The 24390-nt window shown below is 45.4% G+C and overlaps 1 long non-coding RNA gene across 1 annotated transcript in view; it reads right to left on the reverse strand.

Annotated features, from left to right (window-relative positions):
• LOC143818006 (uncharacterized) overlaps positions 1–24390 on the reverse strand; it is a 44937-nt gene that overhangs the window by 14073 nt on the left and 6474 nt on the right. Inside the window, exon 4 of the long non-coding RNA XR_013224255.1 lies at positions 22691–22739. This is a non-coding gene — a long non-coding RNA (uncharacterized LOC143818006). The remainder of the gene's footprint in view (positions 1–22690; positions 22740–24390) is intronic.

Raw genomic sequence — 24390 nt, forward strand, 5'->3', positions numbered from 1 at the left:
GGAGGAGGTAGGAGGGATTGCCACACACACAGCAGGGGAACAGCTGACGTTACTGAACCCCAATAACAGAGGAGGGACTGTTGACTGTGCGTACAGCACTTCTGGACGGCAACTGGCGGTGTTGGAGCCCAGGGACAGGTGGAGGAGGAGGTAGGAGGAGGTAGGAGGGATTGCCACACACACAGCTGGGGAACAGCTGACGTTACTGAACCCCAATAACAGAGGAGGGACTGTTGACTGTGCGTACAGCACTTCTGGACGGCAACTGGCGGTGTTGGAGCCCAGGGACAGGTGGAGGAGGAGGAGGTTGGAGGAGGTTGGAGGAGGTAGGAGGGATTGCCACACACACAGCAGGGGAACAGCTGACGTTACTGAACCCCAATAACAGAGGAGGGACTGTTGACTGTGCGTACAGCACTTCTGGACGGCAACTGGCGGTGTTGGAGCCCAGGGACAGGTGGAGGAGGAGGAGGTTGGAGGAGGTTGGAGGAGGTAGGAGGGATTGCCACACACACAGCAGGGGAACAGCTGACGTTACTGAACCCCAATAACAGAGGAGGGACTGTTGACTGTGCGTACAGCACTTCTGGACGGCAACTGGCGGTGTTGGAGCCCAGGGACAGGTGGAGGAGGAGGTAGGAGGAGGTAGGAGGGATTGCCACACACACAGCTGGGGAACAGCTGACGTTACTGAACCCCAATAACAGAGGAGGGACTGTTGACTGTGCGTACAGCACTTCTGGACGGCAACTGGCGGTGTTGGAGCCCAGGGACAGGTGGAGGAGGAGGAGGTTGGAGGAGGTTGGAGGAGGTAGGAGGGATTGCCACACACACAGCAGGGGAACAGCTGACGTTACTGAACCCCAATAACAGAGGAGGGACTGTTGACTGTGCGTACAGCACTTCTGGACGGCAACTGGCGGTGTTGGAGCCCAGGGACAGGTGGAGGAGGAGGAGGTTGGAGGAGGTTGGAGGAGGTAGGAGGGATTGCCACACACACAGCAGGGGAACAGCTGACGTTACTGAACCCCAATAACAGAGGAGGGACTGTTGACTGTGCGTACAGCACTTCTGGACGGCAACTGGCGGTGTTGGAGCCCAGGGACAGGTGGAGGAGGAGGTAGGAGGAGGTAGGAGGGATTGCCACACACACAGCTGGGGAACAGCTGACGTTACTGAACCCCAATAACAGAGGAGGGACTGTTGACTGTGCGTACAGCACTTCTGGACGGCAACTGGCGGTGTTGGAGCCCAGGGACAGGTGGAGGAGGAGGAGGTTGGAGGAGGTTGGAGGAGGGATTGCCACACACACAGCAGGGGAACAGCTGACGTTACTGAACCCCAATAACAGAGGAGGGACTGTTGACTGTGCGTACAGCACTTCTGGACGGCAACTGGCGGTGTTGGAGCCCAGGGACAGGTGGAGGAGGAGGAGGTTGGAGGAGGTTGGAGGAGGTAGGAGGGATTGCCACACACACAGCAGGGGAACAGCTGACGTTACTGAACCCCAATAACAGAGGAGGGACTGTTGACTGTGTGTACAGCACTTCTGGACGGCAACTGGCGGTGTTGGAGCCCAGGGACAGGTGGAGGAGGAGGTAGGAGGAGGTAGGAGGGATTGCCACACACACAGCTGGGGAACAGCTGACGTTACTGAACCCCAATAACAGAGGAGGGACTGTTGACTGTGCGTACAGCACTTCTGGACGGCAACTGGCGGTGTTGGAGCCCAGGGACAGGTGGAGGAGGAGGAGGTTGGAGGAGGTTGGAGGAGGGATTGCCACACACACAGCAGGGGAACAGCTGACGTTACTGAACCCCAATAACAGAGGAGGGACTGTTGACTGTGCGTACAGCACTTCTGGACGGCAACTGGCGGTGTTGGAGCCCAGGGACAGGTGGAAAAGCAGAGGAACACAATGTAGGCCGAAGCCTGAGAAAGTCGAAAGGGAACCTTTAACCCCCCCCCAAGGCGTTTGTAGCTGAAAGAGCCAGCTTGTGCAGCACAAAAGATGCAAAAGGAAAAGGTGGCTCTTTTCATCATGCTCCTTGCAAACACAGAACTAAACACTTATAAAATGTGTCCCCTGCAACCGTAAAACCATCCCGGAGGTGGGACTTTCCTTCGTAATGTGACGCAGCACAGCCGTCATTCCTACCCCCCCGGCGCCGCGCACCGGCTCCTCAGCGTTGGTTTATTCCGTCCCGGAGCCTGCGCTGTTATGTTATCCCGTGGCCAGGCACACTTAGCGCTGCCCGTCTTCTGGCATCATTTGGTGTCAGGATGGCTGCGCCTGTGCGGCCGCGCTGGCAGAGAGCCCGCCTCGCAGTGTCTTCTGATTTAATCCCACTGGGGGCCTGGGATCCATGGACATGCGCAGTGCATATCCTCGCCTCTCACTCCCCTCCCTACGGCTTCTTAAGACTGTGCGGTGTCACGGCCGTGGCATGCTATTAGGGACCAGCTGACACCGAACAGTCTGAAGAAGCCATAGGGAAATGAGTGAGAGGTGGAGGTTCAGATATGCACTGCGCATGTCCATGGATCCCAGGCCCCTAGTGGGATTAAATCAGAAGACACTGCGAGGCGGGCTCTCTGCCAGCGCGGCCGCACAGGCGCAGCCATCCTGACACCAAATGATGCCAGAAGACGGGCAGCGCTAAGTGTGCCTGGCCACGGGATAACATAACAGCGCAGGCTCCGGGACGGAATAAAACAACGCTGAGGAGCCGGTGCGCGGCGCCGTGGGGGTAGGAATGACGGCTGTGCTGCGTCACATTACGAAGGAAAGTCCCACCTCCGGGACGGTTTTACGGTATCAGTGGACACATTTTATAAGTGTTAAGTTCTGCGTGTGCAAGGAGCTAAACAAAAATAGCTACCTTTTCCTTGTGCAGCATTACTGCTGCACAAGGTGGCTCTTTCAGTAACAAACGCCTTGGGGGGGGGGGACAGATTCCCTTACATTTCAGTTGTTGTGTCAGCGTGGCGGTCGCATGACACATTGCCGGCTACACAGCTGGGGATCAGCTGACGTTACTGAAACCCAGTAACACTGGGTCGTATGTTTTGACTGTGCAGACGGCACTTCTGAGCCTCAACTGGCGGTGTTGGAGCACAGGAATTTAAGTTCAGGTGGTAGAAAGATGAACACAACAGGAGACCTCGATAACGTATACAGTGACCTAATTATTTAATCAGGAGGAGGAGTGGCAAATTCCTGCGAGATCCAGGCCTTGTTCATTTTCAGGAAAGTAAGCCGGTCAACGTTATCGGAGGATAGTCGCATGCGACGGTCAGTTAGTACACCACCTGCAGCACTAAAGACACGTTCCGATAATACACTGGCCGCAGGGCAAGACAGCACCTCCAATGCATACTGGCTTAGCTCTGGCCATGTATCCAGCTTTGAGACCCAAAACTTGAAAGGGGAAGAGCCGTCTGGGAGTACAGCAAGAGGGCAAGACATGTAGTCTGTCACCATCTGACGGAACCGTTGCCTCCTGCTGACTGGAGCCGTCTGTGATGGTGTAGACTTTTGTGGGGGGCACAGAAAACTGTGCCACAGTTGGGCCATACTGGTCTTGCCTTGGGCAGAGGCACTGCTTCTGCTCCCTCTTTGTGCAGAGCCTCCTCCACTGCCTGGACGCACTGAGCTGCTTTGTAATGCACTAGCAGCACTTCTCTCAGTTGGAATGGAGAAGATGATGGAATTGACCAGTGTGTCTTGGTACTCCCGCATTTTTCGCTCCCGGTTCAACGGTGTGATGAGGCTTTCTACGTTGTCCCGGTAGCGAGGATCGAGGAGGGTGAACACCCAATAATCAGACATGTTGAGAATGTGGGCGATGCGGCGGTCGTTTCTCAGGCACTGCAGCATGTAATCCACCATGTGCTGCAGACTGCCAACTGCCCAAGAAACGCTGTCCCCTGCTGGAGGCGTGATCTCTGCCTGCTCGTCATCACCCCACCCTCGCTGTACACACTAAGTACTGGACAATTCGGTAACTCCCTCCTCTGGACGGACGTCTTCCTCCTCCATTGACTCCTCCTCATCCTCCTCACAAACTGTCCCCTGCCTACGCGTTTGTGAGGAACCACGTGGCGCTGACTGTCCAGAAGATGATGGAAATGGTGAATCCTCATCCTCCACCTCTTCCACAACATCATCCCTTAGCGCTTGCAGTGATTTTTCAAGCAGGCAGATAAGGGGGACAGTCATGCTGACTAGTGCATCATCTGCACTCGCCATCCGCGTGGAATAATCAAAGGGACGCAAAACCTGGCAGACGTCATTCATAGTGGCCCACTCTGTGGTTGTGAAGTCTGTACGGCGCTGACTGCGACTTTTTTGCGCCTGAAGCAGCTGGTACTCCATTACAGCTTGCTGCTGCTCACACAACCGCTCCAACATATGTAACGTGGAATTCCACCTGGTAGGTAGGTCACATATGATGCGATGTTCCGGCAGGCGGTGTCGGCGCTGCAGAGCCGCAATGCGCGCTTTTGCCGTGCTGGAACGCCGCAAGTGAGCACACTCTAGGCGGACCTTGAGCAGCAGTGCATCAAGATCCGGATAGTCCCTCAAAAAGCTCTGCACGACCAAATTGAGCACATGTGCCAGACATGGGATGTGAGTGAGGTTGCCGAGGCCCAGAGCTGCCACCAGATTTCGGCCATTATCACACACTACCATGCCTGGCTGGAGATTCGCTGGCACAAACCACACATCGCTCTCCTGCTTGATGGCATTCCAGAGCTCCTGCGCTGTGTGGCTACGATTCCCCAAAAAAATTAATTTCAACACGGCCTGTTGACGTTTGGCCACGGCTGTGCTCATGTCGGTCGTAACAGGTACACGTTCATCACGGGTCCATGTGGAGGTGGACTGTGATGGCTCCTGCAGCGATGATTCTGAGGAACTGGTGTAAGAGGAGGAGTCAATGCGTACAGAATGGATTCCTGCAATCCTTGGAGTGGGCAGGACACGTCCTGCGCCACTCGCACGGTCTGTACCTGGCTCAACGACATTAACCCAATGGGCAGTGAGGGAAAGGTATCGCCCCTGTCCATGTTGACTGGTCCACGCATCGGTGGTGAGGTGGACCTTGCTACTGACGGCGTTCAGAAGCGCGTGTTTTATGTGTCCCTCCACATGCTTGTGCAGGGCAGGGACGGCTTGCCTGCTGAAGTAAAAGCGGCTGGGCACATTGTACTGTGGGACTGCCAATGACATCAAGTCACGGAAGCTGTCAGTCTCCACCAGCCTGAATGACAGCATTTCCAGTGACAGCAGTTTGGCAATGCCTGCAGTCAGAGCCTGTGCTCGTGGGTGGTTTGACGAGAAAGGCCGCCTTTTCTCCCATGCCTGTACTACCGATGGCTGTAGACTGGGTTGGGAGTGTGTGGATGACTGGGAAAGTGGTGCTGCGGGTGGAATTACAGCGGGTCTCTGGACAACAGGGCCAGAGGTTCTTCCACGGCGATCCTGGGAGGAAGCCGAACCAGCTGCGTGTGAGCTAGAGGAAGAGGCAACACGAGCTGAAGAGGTGGTAGCTGCCGCTGTTGGTTGGCCTACCTCTTCAGTGTGTTTTTCTAACTCCGCCGGGTGCCTGTTGCGCACATGTTTCCACATGTTGGAGGTATTGAGGTTGCTGACATTTCGACCTCTTTTGACTTTTTGATGACACACGTTACATCTGACATAGCAAATGTCATCTGCAACTGTGTCAAAAAAGGACCAGGCACTGCAAGTCTTGGGAGCGCCCTTTTTGGCCTTTGGAAGAGACATGCTCCTAACGGGTGCCAAAGCGGAGGCTGCAGGATCCGCGGTCTTCCCCCTCCCTCTCCCTCTTTGGGCCGTACGGGGAATCTCTTCCTCAGAGCTGCTCCCACCACCTTCCTGTCCCTCACGCCAAGATGGGTCGAGGACCTCATCATCTACACTACCCTCTGCCCCCAACTGCTCCTCCTGGGTAGTCTCAGCAGCAGAGCACGCACCAGTAAGTGGCACCTGAGTGTCATCATCAGCTGATGCGGCCTGCGATGTGGTGACCGGAGCCACTGGCCCACCCGCCTCTTCAGAGGAAGACAGAAAAAGCTGTTGGGCATCACTGCACCCTGCCTCTTCTTCCATTTCTCCAATGCTGCTTGGCTGGCCCCCTGTTTCCAAGCCAAGAGATTCAGAGAACAGAAGTAGAGACGGCTCCTGTCCTGGGCTCTCTGTCTGCCTGGGCAATTTGGCAGGTGGTGAAGAGACAGATGGCTGCTCTCCAGTGCTCTGTGTCTGAGAGGATGTGGCACTAATGGAAGTTGATGCATTAGCTGCCATCCATCCGACAACAGCTTCAATTTGGTCTTGACGCAGCAGCGGTGTACGACGCTCTGACACAAAGCTGCGCATGAACGACTGTTGCCTGGTGAAAGTGGGTGCTGATGAGTCACCGGTGCCCGCAGCAGGCACAGAATCCCCACGTCCCCTCCCTGCTCCGCGCCCACGCCCACGCCCACGCCCACGTGCCTTACTCACTGCCTTCTTCATCTTGGTTGACTGATAAAGATAAGCAGAAAAGTACTAACGGATTTGTGTGCTTATTCCTGAGCAACTCCTCCTAACAGGTATAAGAAACACTAATTTTCTAAAGTGTGGACTAGACTTTAATATGAGCTAATGTGGCCTACAGAAATGTAAAGTGGTGTCACTGGTGTGTTTGGTGAACTTTATTATTTATTTCTTTTTTGGGGGCTGAACTGACAACAGATAGAGCTGCAGTCACACAGAGACCGTGCAGACAGCCGTAAACGGCGCTGCAAGGCCCAAAAACCCTCCTCTACTTTATCCTATGTAGTGTTTTTCCACAAATTAGCTGGAGACGGGTGGAAAGACACTAATAGGATTTTTTTAAATTAATTAGCAGCAGACTACACTACTTGAAAAAAAATTTAAAATTGATTTGGCGGTATGACGCAGTGAACAACCCTGAGCTGGAGACAACCAGGCTACGGCTGCTCACAGACTACAGGGCGAGCTGCAGTCACACGGAGACCGTGCAGACAGCCGTAAACGGCGCTGCAAGGCCCAAAAACCCTCCTCTACTTTATCCTATGTAGTGTTTTTCCACAAATTAGCTGGAGACGGGTGGAAAGACACTAATAGGATTTTTTTAAATTAATTAGCAGCAGACTACACTACTTGAAAAAAAATTAAAATTGATTTGGCGGTATGACGCAGTGAACAACCCTGAGCTGGAGACAACCAGGCTACGGCTGCTCACAGACTACAGGGCGAGCTGCAGTCACACGGAGACCGTGCAGACAGCCGTAAACGGCGCTGCAAGGCCCAAAAACCCTCCTCTACTTTATCCTATGTAGTGTTTTTCCACAAATTAGCTGGAGACGGGTGGAAAGACACTAATAGGATTTTTTTAAATTAATTAGCAGCAGACTACACTACTTGAAAAAAAATTAAAATTGATTTGGCGGTATGACGTAGTGAACAACCCTGAGCTGGAGACAACCAGGCTACGGCTGCTCACAGACTACAGGGCGAGCTGCAGTCACACGGAGACCGTGCAGACAGCCGTAAACGGCGCTGCAAGGCCCAAAAACCCTCCTCTACTTTATCCTATGTAGTGTTTTTCCACAAATTAGCTGGAGACGGGTGGAAAGACACTAATAGGATTTTTTTGAATAAATTAGCAGCAGACTACACTACTTGAAAAAAAAAAAAAAAAAAGAACAGTATGAGGCAATGAACCACCCTCCCTGAACTGAATACAACCAGCTATGGATGGCCTATGTGGCTGCACTCAGACTAGAGAGTGGGCTGCACTCACACACACACACACACACAGACCTTGCAGATCGCTGTGAAAACAGCGCTACAAGGCAAAAGCAAGGTGAATAGTAGGTGAACACAGCGGTTGCTAAATTAGCCTTTGGAAAGCACAAAGAAGCAAATCGCTATCTCTAAACTGTCCCTCAGTCAGCAAACAGCGTCCTGTCACTAACTGAATTCACAGCAGAGTGATCGGAAAATGGCGCCAGCGACTTTTAAACTGCATCATGACATCATTTCAGCAGCCAATCACAGCCTTGCCAGTAGTTTCATGCCCTCCATGCTAAACAGGATGTGCCCACACTTGGAATCATTCTCATTGGCTGAATTTCGGAATTTTGAATCTGGGAACTTCCGATTCCGGTATCCGATACGCGGCAAGTATCGGAATCCCGGTATCGGAATTCCGATACCGCAAGTATCGGCCGATACCCGATACTTGCGGTATCGGAATGCTCAACACTAATAATAAGTCAATATATAGAGACAGCTTAAGGTACAGTAGTATATCGTAAATCACGCCACCAACACACTATTGGTACTATCATGAAATATATAGAAGGACAACCTAGGGTACAATGATGTATCACAAATAGCACCACACATATGCACGAACAAAGGCTTGTGTACACAATAGCTTATGTACACAGAGCAAGGCAGCAGGTAAACTCTGGGCATCCCCAGAGTACCATACAGTGCAGGAGTGCCCCTATATAAGTAAAGGGGCTAATGCTAGCTAGGGGGCCCCGATAAGCCTACTAAATTGCAGCAAGGGAATAAGCATAAATCCCTCAAAAGAAAAAAAAAAGTGGAGTTTTATACCAGAAACAGCTCCTATGGAAAGGCAAAGCTACCACTGCGGCAGAGAGATAAGCCTGTTGGAGTAGTGTAGGGAGCGTTTAGGATTCACTTGCCGACATATGCCATCAAAATGGAAGGAAAAAGGGCAGACCTATGTCAGGAAAGTGGGCCAAAAGGCTAAATGTGAAAAAAGAACATCACCATATCAGGCAGTCCAGTTCGTGGCGTCAGCCGTCATAGAGTCAGAAAGGGAATGGTCCCGGGACCCAAGTAGTGTGGGGAGAGCCGCACACATATCGCTGCAGGATGCAGCTTCGTCAGGGGAAGTGACAGGGGAGGGAGTCAAGAAGTCTTAAATAGCAGTCAGATTGGTCAAGATTGATGACAGGTAAATGATGTGAGAAAACAGGGCAATAGCCTGATTACATACCACAGTAATCCGAAACTAGAGGACGCCAATAGGCGCATGCTATAATAACAGGGAGATATGGAGGAGGCAAAGGCCCCGAATATATGTACTTATCAGAGTGGAACAGATAAAAATATGCACCCCCCCAAAAAAAATATATCTTTTTTTTTGGGGGGGGGGGGGGGTTTCAAGAAAAAGAATGAGAAAAAGGAACCATGTAGAATACTACTCAATAGTTTACTTAACATATTGCAAACATATAATAAGAGGATATTCATAAATGGACAGTCCCAGCAGGTGTGAGTACATATGTGGGGAAGTTCAGCCATGGCCCAAACTTAGACACACAGAGGTGTCAGTACAATAGAAAGACAGGCCACGAGTACATACTCAAATACATAGAACGAAAATCGTCCATTAAGGCGAAAAACAAAACTGTAAATATCCAGAAGAACTTGTGTTCCATCTTCTTCTTCTTTCTTCTCCCCTCTACATTATTATTTCTTCCTCTTTTTTCCTTTCTTTCCATCCAATGGAGTCATCCTAAGAAACTTGTGAATAAGAGTTCTTCATTAAGCCCGGTAGGTGAAAGACTCCGCAGATTGAAGATCCACCGAGATTCGATTTGAAGCACCTCTAGCATTAAGTTGAATTTTCTGTAGGCCAAAAAAGGAAATGTGAGGAGAGGAGCCACCATGATCAGTCAAAAAATGTAAGGCAATTGGGGACACCGTCTTGCCCTTTTTAATGTCAGAAGCTGCCAGATGTATCGTGGACAGATGTTTCTGTGTCCTCTTTCTAAGCTCCTGAGAAGTCTGGCCCAGATACACCTTATTGCAGGGGCAGATGATGGCATAGATCACATTAACAGTCTTGCAGTTGATGTAGGATGTCAACCAATATGACTTTGAATCAAGAGGATTGGTGAAGAATAGTGTTGAGCGATACCGTCCGATACTTGAAAGTATCGGTATCGGAAAGTATCGGCCGATACCGGCAAAGTATCGGATCCAATCCGATACCGATACCCGATACCAATACAAGTCAATGGGACTCAAGTATCGGACGGTATTCCTGATGGTTCCCAGGGTCTGAAGGAGAGGAAACTCTCCTTCAGGCCCTGGGAACCATATTAATGTGTAAAAGAAAGAATTAAAATAAAAAATATTGCTATACTCACCTCTCCGAGGGAACCGGCAGCGTTGTTTGCTTAAAATTCGCGCTTTTCTTTCCTTACGTGAAGTCCCGGCTTTGTGATTGGTTGCGTCGCAGTCACATGGGCGACGCAACTAATCACAGCAAGCCGTGACGTAATTTCAGGCCCTTAAGGATTTTAAAATTACGTCCCGGCTTTGTGATTGGTTGCGTCGCAGTCACATGGGCGACGCAACCAATCACAAGCCGTGACGTCACGGGAGGCTGGACACGCGCGCATTTTAAAATGCGCGCTTGTCCAGCCTCCCGTGACGTCCCGGCTTGTGATTGGTTGCATCGCGGTCAACCAATCACAAGCCGGGAGGCTGGACACGCGCGCATTTTAAAATGCGCGCTTGTCCAGCCTCCCGTGACGTCCCGGCTTGTGATTGGTTGCATCGCGGTCAACCAATCACAAGCCGGGAGGCTGGACACGCGCGCATTTTAAAATGCGCGCTTGTCCAGCCTCCCGTGATGTCCCGGCTTGTGATTGGTTGCGTCGCGGTCAACCAATCACAAGCCGGGAGGCTGGACACGCGCGCATTTTAAAATTTTAAAATTTTAAAATGCGCGCGTGTCCAGCCTCTCGGCTTGTGATTGGTTGACCGCGACGCAACCAATCACAAGCCGGGACGTCACGGGAGGCTGGACAAGCGCGCATTTTAAAATGCGCGCGTGTCCAGCCTCCCGGCTTGTGATTGGTTGACCGCGACGCAACCAATCACAAGCCGGGACGTCACGGGAGGCTGGACAAGCGCGCATTTTAAAATGCGCGCGTGTCCAGCCTCCCGGCTTGTGATTGGTTGACCGCGATGCAATCAATCACAAGCCGGGACGTCACGGGAGGCTGGACAAGCGCGCATTTTAAAATGCGCGCGTGTTTAGCCTCCCGTGACGTCACGGCTTGTGATTGGTTGCGTCGCCCATGTGACTGCGACGCAACCAATCACAAAGCCGGGACGTAATTTTAAAATCCTTAAGGGCCTGAAATTACGTCACGGCTTGCTGTGATTGGTTGCGTCGCCCATGTGACTGCGACGCAACCAATCACAAAGCCGGGACGTAATTTTAAAATCCTTAAGGACCTGAAATTACGTCACGGCTTGCTGTGATTGGTTGCGTCGCCCATGTGACTGCGACGCAACCAATCACAAGCCGGGACTTCACGTAAAGGAAAGAAAAGCGCGAATTTTAAACAAAGAACGCTGCCGCTTCCCTCGGTAAGGTGCAGGCTGCGTCGGAGAGGTGAGTATAGCAATATTTTTTATTTTAATTCTCTCTTTTACACATTTTTACATTAATGTTGTTTCGATACCGATACCCGATACCACAAAAGTATCGGATCTCGGTATCGGAATTCCGATACCCGCAAGAATCGGCCGATACCCGATACTTGCGGTATCGGAATGCTCAACACTAGTGAAGAAACCTCTAGTAGCTGGGATATATTGACAAACACTACATTCCCCACAAGCGAATGACCCCCTTAATCGTATCCCACGATTCAGACTGGTGGAGGGATGTGAAAAGTGGCTCCTCGTCAGAATGTCACCCAGGTTGGGAGCCCTCTTGGCCATTAGGGCAGGATGGGGAGTGACTAAGGGAGAGGTTTGTGTGTCCGTTGTAAGGATATCCCAATAGGATGCTAGAATGTTCCTTACTTGGTTCCATTGGTCATTGTAGTCCGTGATAAATCGGACACTTCTGTCCTGATGGCGATCACTGGGGGAAATTAACAGATCCTGGTTCAGTCCCTTGGCCCTTTGAAAAGCATGGGAAATTGTTTTCTTCGGGTAACCCCGCTGCCTGAATCTTGTAGTAAGGGCCATAGATTGTGATAAGAAGTCCTCATCCAGAGTACAATTACGATGAGCCCTTAAAAATTGGCCGGCTGGGATACCCCTTCTGGTGTGGAGGGGATGAAAACTATCATACCTGAGTAGGCTATTAGTCGCGGTGGACTTGCGGTAAAGATCCGTATTAGGCCTTTGTCCCGGACAGAAACTTTCAAATCCAGGAATGTCACTGAATCAGGGGAAAAAGAGTGTGTGAGGATAATGTTCAAGTTGTTATGGTTCAGCTCATCAAGAAAATCAAGGCACTCGTGTTCCGTACCTGTCCATAAGAAGAAAACATCATCAATAAAGCAATGCCAATGCCGGACATGTCTTTTGAACGAATCAGAACCGTACACGATAGTTTCCTCCCACCAGCCTAAAAAGATATTAGCATAGGCCGGTGCACATCGCGCCCCCATAGCCACGACAGATACCTGCCAAAAAAAAGCTCGATCAAACAAGAAGTAATTGTGATGTAAAATGAAATTAAGTAGGTCAATCAGAAAAGAATCGTGGAAACGGTTGGGTTTTTTTGTTTGTTGAGAAAGAAGCCCATTGCCTGTAAGCCATCTGGGTGACTAATATTTGAATACAGCGATTCGACATCGCAAGTCACCAAAAGTGTTTGTTCTGGACAAGTTATATCGTGGCACGTACAGATGAAATGAGCTGAGTCCCTAATATAAGATGGTAAAGAGGTGGCCAGCGGTTGCAGAAAAAAATCTACATACACATTGGCCTTTTCGCAGAGGCTTCCTATGCTGGACACTATAGGGCATCCAGTGGTTAAGCACTTGTGCACCTTGGGGAGCAAATAAAAATTGGGAATGACTGGAAATTCAACCTGGAGATACTGTTTTGTGCTTTTGTTGATGATACCATAGTCAAAAGCTTTACAAACCAAGGACTGATATTTGGTGGAGAAAATTTCAGTGGGGTCAGAAGGAAGCCTGGTATAAAATTTACTGTTATTCAACTGTCTATGTATTTCCGTTTTATAGAGGTGGATAGGCCAGAGGACCACATTGCCACCTTTGTCCACTTCCTTAATGACAAAGTCCTTGTTGTTTTTGAAAGAGACAAGTGCTCTTCTCTCACTAGGGGTAAGATTGCTGGGCGCCTCCGAGGATGGAGATAAGTGCATGATGTCCCTCTTGGCAAGTTCATAAAAATTCTTGATGGCCGGGACCAGGGAAAATGATGGGGAAAACATAGATTTGTTTTTGTAAGGGAATATCCTCCTACCTGGTCCGCCCTCATTCTCATGTAGAAGGTCCAGGAGATCTTGAAGAGCCTGTCCTTCCTCGATCTCCAGCTCATTTGCCATTTCAGGTTTGTGGTGGATGACCTGCAAGACTAGTTTTCAACAAAATAAAAATAAATCTTTAACCAAGACGAATTTATCTAAAGCCTTAGAGGGTGAAAAAGTAAGACCTTTCTGCAAGACGGAAGTTTCTGCAATAGACAGAGTATTCAGAAAGATTAATTACCTGTAGATGTTCAGACATGGTCACAGGAGCCAGATCCTCAGGGGGTATGGGGGAAGCGTTCATTTGCGTTGATGTCTGTATGACTGGCGGAAGGGGGATTTGGGTCCCTTGAAGATGTTTGTCCTTTTTCTTAGAACCCTTGTATTTACCACCTCACCGTGTCCTATGTACAGATCGCTTCCCCTTGAGGATAAAAAAATCGCTCAAACTCGTAGCCCCTGAGGGAGGGTCAGCAAGACTGACAACCTGGTTTGAGGCTATCTGATTAGTATTGAACAGTTAAAAAAAGTTGTGTTTCAGCTCACCCCTATCAGCAAATCCATGAAAGTCCACAGAGACATCCGAGCAAGGAAAACGCCACCGCCCAATGTCCTCTGCCAGGTAAGTAAGAAGAAAATCCAGCTCCGGAGTAAAAAGTCATCAAATTTATTTCCACATATTTAAAATTCGGAAAAAGCTGCTTACAAATAGCTGCACAACTATTCCAGGAAAGAAGCCATAAGTTAGCTGAACGCGTTTCGAGCACGGATGGTGCTCTTTGTCCACAGCATAAACTTGAATAGCCCAGCAAGTCATATAAAAACAAATTTAACAGGTGAATAGCAATGAAAATAATTAACCCCGCCTTAACAAATCCCATTGGATATCTAGAACATGTGACCTTAGGACAGGTAAAAAACACCAAAATCATTAAACACAAATTATATGCACATATCAAGAATACCGCACAGCTGAGTGTAATTACCAACCTGAAAGAAAGAAGAAGAAAAAAAAAAAAAATATATATATAATACAATATTCAAAAACAATAATAAGATATTAATAGTGCAACATCATCTATTTTCTAAGATTTAACCCTGTAGGCACTCTGGTGTTCAATAGATAAATCCAGAAAGCCTCTCTGTCACGTAATTTGCTTTCTCTGTCACCGCCTCGTATGTTTTTATACATTTGTTCTATCGCATAGACCTTTAACCCCTTCACCCCAAAGCCTGTTTTCACCTAAGTGACACGGCCAATTTTTACAATTCTGACCACTGTCACTTTATGAGGTCATAACTCTGAAACGCTTCAACGGATCCTGGTGATTCTGAGATTGTTTTCTCGTGACATATTGTACTTTATGATAGTGGTAAAACTTCTTTGATATGACTTGCATTTATTTGTGAAAAAAACAGAAATTTGTCGAAAATTATGAAAATTTAGCAATTTTTAAATTTTTCGTTTTTATGCCCTTAAATTAGAGAGTTATATCACATAATATAGTTAATAAACAACATTTCCCACATGTCTGCTTTACATCAGCACAATTTTGGAAACATAATTTTTTTTTGTTAGGGAGTTATAAGGGTTAAAAGTTGACCAGCGATTTCTCATTTTTGCAACAAAATTTGCAAAACCATTTTTTTTACGGACCACCTCACACTTGAAGTGACTTTGAGGGGTCTATATGACAGAAAATGTCCAAAAGTGACACCATTCTAAAAACTGCACCCCTCAAGGTACTCTAAACCACATTCAAAAAGTTTATTAACCCTTCAGGTGCTTCACAGGAATTTTTGGAATGTTTAAAAAAAATTGAACATTTAACTTTTTTTTCACAAAATTTTTACTTCAGATCCAATTTGTTTTATTTTACCAAGGGTAACAGGAGAAATTGGATCAAAAAAGTCGTTGTACAATTTGTCCTGAGTACGCCGATACCCCACATGTTGGGGTAAACCATTGATTGGGCACATGGCAGAGCTCGGAAGGGAAGGAGCGCCATTTGACTTTTCAATGCAAGATTTGCTGGAATTGAGATCGGAGCCCATGTCGCGATTGGAGAGCCCCTGACGTGCCTAAACAGTGGAAACCCCCACAAGTGACACCATTTTGGAAAGTAGACCCTCTAAGGAACTAATCTAGATGTGTGGTGAGCACTTTGAACCTCCAAGTGCTTCACAGAAGTTTATAATGTAGAGCCGTAAAAAAAATTAATATTAATTTTCACAAAAAATGATCTTTTTGCCCCAAATTTTTTATTTTCCCAAGGGTAGCAGGATAAATTGGACCCCAAAAGTTGTTGTGCAATTTGTCCTGAGTACGCTGATACCCCATATGTGGGGGTAAACCACTGTTTGGGCGCATGGCAGAGCTCGGAAGGGAAGGAGCGCCATTTGACTTTTCAATGCAAAATTGGCTGGAATTGAGATCGGAACCCATGTCGTGTTTGGAGAGCCCCTGACGTGCCTAAACAGTGGAAACCCCCACAAGTGACACCATTTTGGAAAGAAGACCCCCTAAGGAACTTATCTAGATGTGTGGTGAGCACTTTGAACCTCCAAGTGCTTCACAGAAGTTTATAATGTAGAGCCGTAAAAAACAATTAATATTAATTTTCACAAAAAAAGATCTTTTTGCCCCAAATTTTTTATTTTCCCAAGGGTAGCAGGATAAATTGGATGCCAATAGTTGTTGTGCAATTTGTCCTGAGTACGCTGATACTTCATATATGGGGATAAACCACTGTTTGGGCGCATGGCAGAGCTCGGAAGGGAAGGAGCGCCATTTGACTTTTCAATGCAAAATTGGCTGGAATTGAGATCGGAACCCATGTCGTGTTTGGAGAGCCCCTGACGTGCCTAAACAGTGGAAACCCCCACAAGTGACACCATTTTGGAAAGAAGACCCCCTAAGGAACTTATCTAGATGTGTGGTGAGCACTTTGAACCTCCAAGTGCTTCACAGAAGTTTATAATGTAGAGCCATAAAAAAAATTAATATTAATTTTCACAAAAAATGATCTTTTTGCCCCAAATTTTTTATTTTCCCAAGGGTAGCAGGATAAATTGGATGCCAAAAGTTGTTGTGCAATTTGTCCTGAGTACGCTGATACTTCATATATGGGGATAAACCACTGTTTGGGCGCATGGCAGAGCTCGGAAGGGAAGGAGCGCCATTTGACTTTTCAATGCAAAATTGGCTGGAATTGAGATCGGAACCCATGTCGTGTTTGGAGAGCCCCTGACGTGCCTAAACAGTGGAAACCCCCACAAGTGACACCATTTTGGAAAGAAGACCCCCTAAGGAACTTATTTAGATGTGTGGTGAGCACTTTTAACCCCCAGTTGTTTCACTAAAGTTTAGAATGTAGCGCTGTGAAAATCAAAAAATCATTTTTTCTTTCCACAAAATGATGTTTTAGCCCGCAATTTTTTTTCCCCCAAGGGTAACAGGAGAAATTGGACCACAAAAGTTATTGTCCAATTTGTCCTGAGTACGCTGATACCCCATACATTGGGGGGAACCACTGTTTGGGCGCACGGCAGAGCTCGGAAGGGAAGGAGCGCCGTTTGAAATGCAGACTTAGATGGATTGGTCTGCAGGTGTCATGTTGCATTTGCAGAGCCCCTGATGTACCTAAACAGTAGAAACCCCCCACAAGTGACCCCATATTGGAAACTAGACCCCCCACGGAACTTATCTAGATGTGTTGTGAGAACTTTGAACCCCCAAGTGCTTCACTACAGTTTATAACGCAGAGCCGCGAAAATAAAAAATATATTTTTTTCCACGAAAATTATATTTTAGCCCCCATGTTTTTATTTTTCCAAGGATAAGGCTGGTTTCACACTTGCGTTTTTTTTAAAAATGCATGTGTGAAAAAACGCATGTAATCGCGGTAAAACGCATGCGTTTTTTTAGACGCATGCGTTTTTATAGAAAAACACAAGAAAACAAGAAAAAACCAAAAAACCCTAACCCTACCCCTAACCCTACCCCTACCCCTAACCTGAAATACGTGGCACTGAAATACGTGGCACTGAAATACGTTTATATACGTATATACGTATATACGTATATAAGTGCCACGATATTTCAGTGGCCACGTATATAAGTGCCACGTATATAAGTGCCACGTATATAAGTGCCACGTATATAAGTGCCACGTATATAAGTGCCACGTATATCATGTACATGCCACGATATTTAAGTGCCACGTATATAAGTGCCACGTATATAAGTGCCACGTATTTAAGTGCCACGTATTTAAGTGCCACGTATTTAAGTGCCACGTATTTAAGTGCCACGTATTTCACGTAAATGCCACGATATTTCAGTGCCACGTATTTCACTGAAATACCGTGGCACTTAAATACGTGGCACTTAAATATCGTGGCACTGAAATATCGTGGCACTGAAATATCGTGGCACTGAAATACGTGGCACTGAAATACGTGGCACTGAAATACGTGGCACTGAAATACGTGGCACTGAAATACGTGGCACTATGACTGTCAGAAAATGTTCATTAAACGGTTAGGGATGAGTTTAGGGGTAGGGTTAGGGTTTGGATCCCTTTATCACCTTGATGGTGGTGGGTGACTTTTCAGTGTGTTCTGTTTTTTTTCTATAAAAACGCATGCGTTTTTAACGCAAACAAACGCGTTGAGATCGGACGCCATGTCGCGTTTGGAGAGCCCCTGATGTGCCTAAACAGTGAAAACTCCCCAATTCTAACTGAAACCCTAACCCCAACCCTAACCCTAGTCCTAACCCTAGCGCTACTTTCACACTAGCGTTTTTTTGCATACGTCGCAATGCGTCGTTTTGGCGAAAAAACGCATCCTGCAAAGTCATCTGCAGGATGCGTTTTTTCCCCATAGACTAACATTAGCGACGTATTGACACACGTCGCAAGCGTCGTGCGACGGTTGCGTCGTGTTGTGGCGGACAGCCGGCAGCAACAAACGTTACATGTAACTTTTTTTGTGCCGACGGTCCACCATTTCCGACCGCGCATGCGCGGCTGGAACTCCGCCCCCACCTCCCCGCACCTCACAATGGGGCAGCGGATGCGTGGAAAAACAGCATCCGCTGCCCCCGTTGTGCGGCGCTTGCACAGTATGCGTCGGTATGTCGGGCCGACGCAGCGCGACGGCCCCGTACCGACGCTAGTGTGAAAGTAGCCTAACGGGAAAATGGAAATAAATATATTTTTTAAAATTTTATTATTTTTCCTAACTAAGGGGGTGATGAAGGGGGATTTGATTTACTTATATAGCGTTTTTTGGGCGGATTTTTATGGTTGGCAGCCGTCACACACTAAAAGACGCTTTTTATTGCAAACAATAGTTTTTGCATCACCACATTTTGAGAGCTATAATTTTTCCATATTTTGGTCCACAGAGTCATGTGAGATCTTGTTTTTTGCGGGACGAGTTGACGTTTTTGCTGGTACCATTTTCGGGTACATGACATTTTTTGATCGCTTTTTATTCCGATTTTTGGGAGGCGGAATGAACAAAAACCAGCAATTCCTGAAATTCTTTTAGGGGGGGCGTTTATACCGTTCCGCGTTTGGTAAAAAGGATAAAGCAGTTTTATTCTTCGGGTCAGTACGATTACAGCGATACCTCATTTATGTAATTTTTTTATGTTTTGGCGCTTTTACACAATAAAAACTATTTTATATAAAAAAATAATTGTTTTTGCATCGCTTTATTCTGAGAGCTATAACTTTTTTATTTTTCTGCTGATGATGCTGTATGGCGGCTTTTTTTTTGCGGGACAAGATGACGTTTTCAGTGGTACCATGGTTATTTATATCCGTCTTTTTGATTGCGTGTTATTCCACTTTTTGTTTGGTGGTATGAGAATAAAGCGTTGTTTTTTGCCTCGTTTTTTTTTTTTTTTTTTTACGGTGTTCACTGAAGGGGTTAACTAGTGATATAGTTTTATAGGTGGGGTTGTTACGGACGCGGCGATACTAAATATGTGTACTTTTATTGTGTGGTGTTTTTTTTATTTAGATAAAGAAATGTATTTATGGGAATATATATATATTTTTTTTCTTTATTTAGGAATTTTTTTTTTTTTTTTTTTTACACATTTGGAAAAATTTTTTTTTTACTTTTTTACTTTGTCCCAGGAGGGGACATCACAGATCGGTGATCAGACCGTGTGCATAGCACTCGGTCTGATCACCGATGTGACAGGCACGTAACAGAGGCTTGCCGGCGCCTGCTATGAGGATTCTCAGCAGACGCCGGCAAGCAGGGTCATCTTATGACCCGGAAGGAGTCCCGCGGCCATCTTGGATCCGGGGACTCCTTCCAGGTCACCGGAGCAGCGCGATCTCATCGCGCTGCTCCAGTGGGAGAGCGCAGGGAGCCCCCGTCCCTGCGCGATCCCCCTCTATGCCGCTGTCACTATTGACAGCGGCATCAGAGGGGTTAAATGCCCGCGATCGGCGACAGCGCCGATCGTGGGCATTGCTGCGGGGTGTCAGCTGTCATATACAGCTGACACCCGCACCCGATCACCGCGGCGCTCAGCGTGAGACCGCGGTGATCGGGGCGCCGTACTAGTACTGCGGCTGGCACTAATGCAGTGCCGGCAGCGCCGTACTAGTACGGCGCATGTCACGAAGGGGTTAAATGACTTGTCCAAAGAGTATTCAGAAAAATTAATTACCTGTAGATGTTCAGACATGGTCACAGGAGCCAGATCCTCAGGGGGTATGGGGGAAGCGTTCATTTGCGTCGATGTCTGTACGACTGGCGGAAGGGGGATTTGGGTCCCTTGAAGATGTTTGTCCTTTTTTTTAGAACCCTATCAGTTTAATTAAACACAGCTGGCCTTAAATGAAGGAGTAGAACCATTTCAAGGAGGATCACAAGGAAATTGACAGCATGTGAATTTAATATGAGTGTCTGAGCAAAAGGTATGAATTCTTATGACTATGTGATATTTCAGTTTTCCTTTTTTAATAAATTTGCAAAAATTTCTACATTTCTGTTTTTTTTCAGTCAAGATGGGGTGCAGAGTGTACATTAATGAGAAAAAATGAACTTTTTTGAATTTACCAAATGGCTGCAATGAAACAAAGAGAGAAAAATTAAAAGGGGTCTGAATACTTTCTGTTCCCACTGTAAGAATCAGTAAATGGATTTGAAACAATTATCATAAACCCTAATTTTGCATACCTGTGCTTTAGTCTTCAAGGATAATAATGTCCCAAAAAATGTAAAGGTGTTTAGTTTCTGTGAGTACATTTTATCTATAGAACAGCATCTTAGGGCCCTTTTACACCGTATTTTTTTCCACGATCGTTGGTCCCATCATGGATTACGTCCAAAACGGGTTTCGGGTGCATGCGCCGACAGAGACATTCACTATAATGGTGCAGACACAGTCACCGCATGCTCTATCAAACATTTTTGGTCATATGTGCCTATTGGAGGTGGAAAACTTGATGTAGTAGGGAAATAAAGCAGTGTATACAGTAAAGGACCTTGCATAACATACTAAGAATATCTGCAGGCATATCATTGGTTTCTTTTAGGTGAAACAAAACATTATTTTTTTAAAAAATGAACAAATTCCCGCGGTATCCGTGGGAACAGTTTTCATTAAAAAGTAGCTTTTATTTCGCCATGTAAAAATTTGGACATTCAGGACAAATAATCCACCATTGTCAATAAAACATCACAGCAGAATACACACTATGCAGCATTTATGACCAACACGTTTCGACTCGAGGTCTTAATCATGATTAAGAATTTGTTCATTTTCTGATTGTCCTGGGTACTCACCTCTATCCGCTCTGCATCCCGATGATGGAACACAGACTACATGGGTGAGCTGACAATTTTTTATATATATTATTTTTTAAAGGTAGCATATAGCTGACATGCAATACAATATATTGGCAAACTATAGATTATAATAGCTGTATTAATTATTTTCCATATATACACACATCAAGATTTATTTTAGAATCTGGTATATAGCTGGCATATAATACAACATTTTGGCAAATTATAAATAATAATAGCTGTATTGATTGTTTTCTTTATAAACTCAAATCAAAATATATTAATTAAATTTTTCTTAATAAGATCTCAGGCAATCATATTTTGCACAAACCATTGGTGACCTGTCAAAATAACCTAAGGAAATATTGCTCTATCCTTAACTTGCAAGAAGATACCAACCAAACTCTTTTCTCTAATTCGGCACTTGGCATGACCAAAATAAAAGTTGCCCATGTTGATCCTCAATTAAATTGCCTATAAAGGTTTTATGATGTTTCTGTACTGTAAGGGTTGAAAAATGACCTGGGTGCCTATAATATCACAAGTGATATGAATTAGATTTCTAGTTGATGATCCAGGGATTTATAATTTTCTTGTTACATTTGGAAGTATTATCATTATCAGCTAAAATGAAGTAACCTCATGAGTTTTTTGCCTACTTTTGGACTAACACTGTATGATGTTAATAATTGACTTGATTTGTCATGGGTTGATGGCTTTTTACAATTCCCATATTCAAGACAAGTCTTATATTTTTTATTCCACAGACAATTTGTAGAACTTTGCATAACAGGATGCAGGTTTATTGTGCGTTGTCTGGTTTACAATTAATTGTAATAAATCTTCCGTAATAAATGAAAAACATGATTGAAAGGAACTGTGTGAGGTAAAATTTGCAAAATTTGTGTTTAATACTGGTGTCCATATAAATTGAGTCAACTGGGGGGAAAAATAAGCACTACATGGAAGTAATAACAATTTGTTATTGGCCCAATATTTCGTACATCTCAGACTGCATTAGTCAGTATTGGAATATTCCACTGATTATGCATCAAGTGCCTAACATCTGCCAAAAAAAATCCAAAATGCCCAACCGGTGTTTGCTGGTCGTTGGTCAAAACAACTGATCATTCATATCACCGAAAAAGCTTTTTAATCATTTGTTAAGTTGAAAATTGTCCATTTCAGTGGACTTTTATCTAATGTGTATGGGTTCCATTAGATTTGTGAACCCTAAGTAAATTCTAGTAGGAGAAAAATAATCACTACATGTAATTGAGAGTGATTCTGCATTGATAGTTTTACTGAAAAGGGAAAAAAGCTAACATAATTTGTTTTCTTACATGTGTCAAAATTTAGTCCTATAAATTTTTATAGCTCTTTCCACAATAGTCAGTTCATATTCAAATCTAATTAATGCCATAGTGAATTGATGGGTCAAGGAGATCAATTGTATTGTTAGAGCCAGTGAACCATGATTTAAGATCTCAGGATGATAAATTAATCATGTTTTACAGTATCTCAAATATATACTTACCGAAGATGAATATTTAATTGGTAATGGCTTCAAAGGCATTTAAGGACTCCTGAAAGGATAATTATGAAAACCACATATTATCTGAAAATATATGGATTTCTGATAAAAAGCCTTTTAGTTGCTATGGTGAACAAAGGCTTCATTTTCTTAACCTCTGAGTGATGACATGTTGTTGACACATTTGCTGATTGGAGCTCAATGGGTTTTCTTTCTTCCCTGCCTTCTAAGATCAAACCAACAATTCTGTATTTAAAATATATCAAATATATAATAAAATATAATATATCTGTTTTCTGTGTGATTTTCTTGACATGTGTTTATAAAAGAAAATATTCTTGCAAATCTGACATTACAATGATATAACCTAAAGGACTAATCTCTATACATTGTGAATACGGAACAATGGAGAGATGTGATAATAGATGAGCATTCACATTTATGAGTTTAGGCATTACAAGGGCAGGTGAATTCAAAGACAACACAGCTACAATCTCACTTTGACTAAAGAATTAAAAAGAAGCAAAAAAAAACTACATTTGGCAAAGACTGATGTGTATATCGGTCTCACAATGCTCTGTCATCAGGTTGAAAGTGGCTTGTTATTTTAATTTTATTTTGTTCAATCTTCTCCCCTGAGTATTCATTCTGGGTTTTTTTTAATCCATCATAGGATTCCAGAGATTTGAGCTTTTTTATTTTTTGTTAATTTTCATGGCATTGTTCACAGGATAATAATGCAGAGTAGTGTAAAGACACATCCCCAAACATAAAAATTATCACTAAATAAAAATACTAATATCTTTAAAACTGTATAGTGGATTTAAAAAAAAAAAGCTGAATACTCAGGATCAACAGGGGTAAAATAACAGTACAAATTATCTACTTTTCAACTTGTGACAGGACCCCTTTAATTTAAATACTTATATTTTATTACTGTAACTAACTTTCTTATGCTTGCAGTCTCTTTCTTTTACCCATATCTGAATTATTTATTTTTTGACTATGGGATCACTATTTCATGTGATAACAGTAGGCACAGAAAAAAAATACAGTCCAGAAAGCGGCTTGCACATAAAGCAAAGATTAGAGAAAGCTTTACACAAAATCCTTGGCTCTCCATCTTCTAACTTAGTGATTTTCATCATGGCACGTTATGAGGTGTTCAATGCGTCTTATTATTTCATCAGGGGGCCATTAACACTGGGCCTCCGGCACACATTTAGGCCTCCTAGGACTATATTGAACCCTTTTAATGCAAAGTGAGTCTTATTAAAGTAACTTGATAACTGATATATGCTGCCCTATGCACATATGCACATGTTTCAGACCATGGATGCATGATTTCAGCCATGTGTTTAACTCTGAACCGCTGCAGCCGAGCCACACAGGAGGATGGTTGTACAGTTGGGTCCCCGGCTGCTTCTTCCTGCCCTCTCTCCTGGAGTGACAGGTCTCTGAGGGTGTGTACAGGGAGAGACCTCCCTTTTTGCCAATTGTCACTCCTGGGCAATGTGCAAGAAGAAGGCGTCGGGGACCCAACTGTCCAACTAATCTCTCTTGTGGCTCCGTCCTCTATTAAACGGTGTTTTTCTCTGAAACACCGCAGTGTTTCAGAATTAAACATATATTGCTGAAATCATGTGTCTGATAAATGTTTCCCGATCCACTGGCAGCATATATCAGCTATCAGGTTCTCTGTA

The sequence above is a fragment of the Ranitomeya variabilis genome, chromosome 3 (assembly GCF_051348905.1).
Source record: "Ranitomeya variabilis isolate aRanVar5 chromosome 3, aRanVar5.hap1, whole genome shotgun sequence".
Lineage (NCBI taxonomy): Eukaryota > Metazoa > Chordata > Amphibia > Anura > Dendrobatidae > Ranitomeya > Ranitomeya variabilis.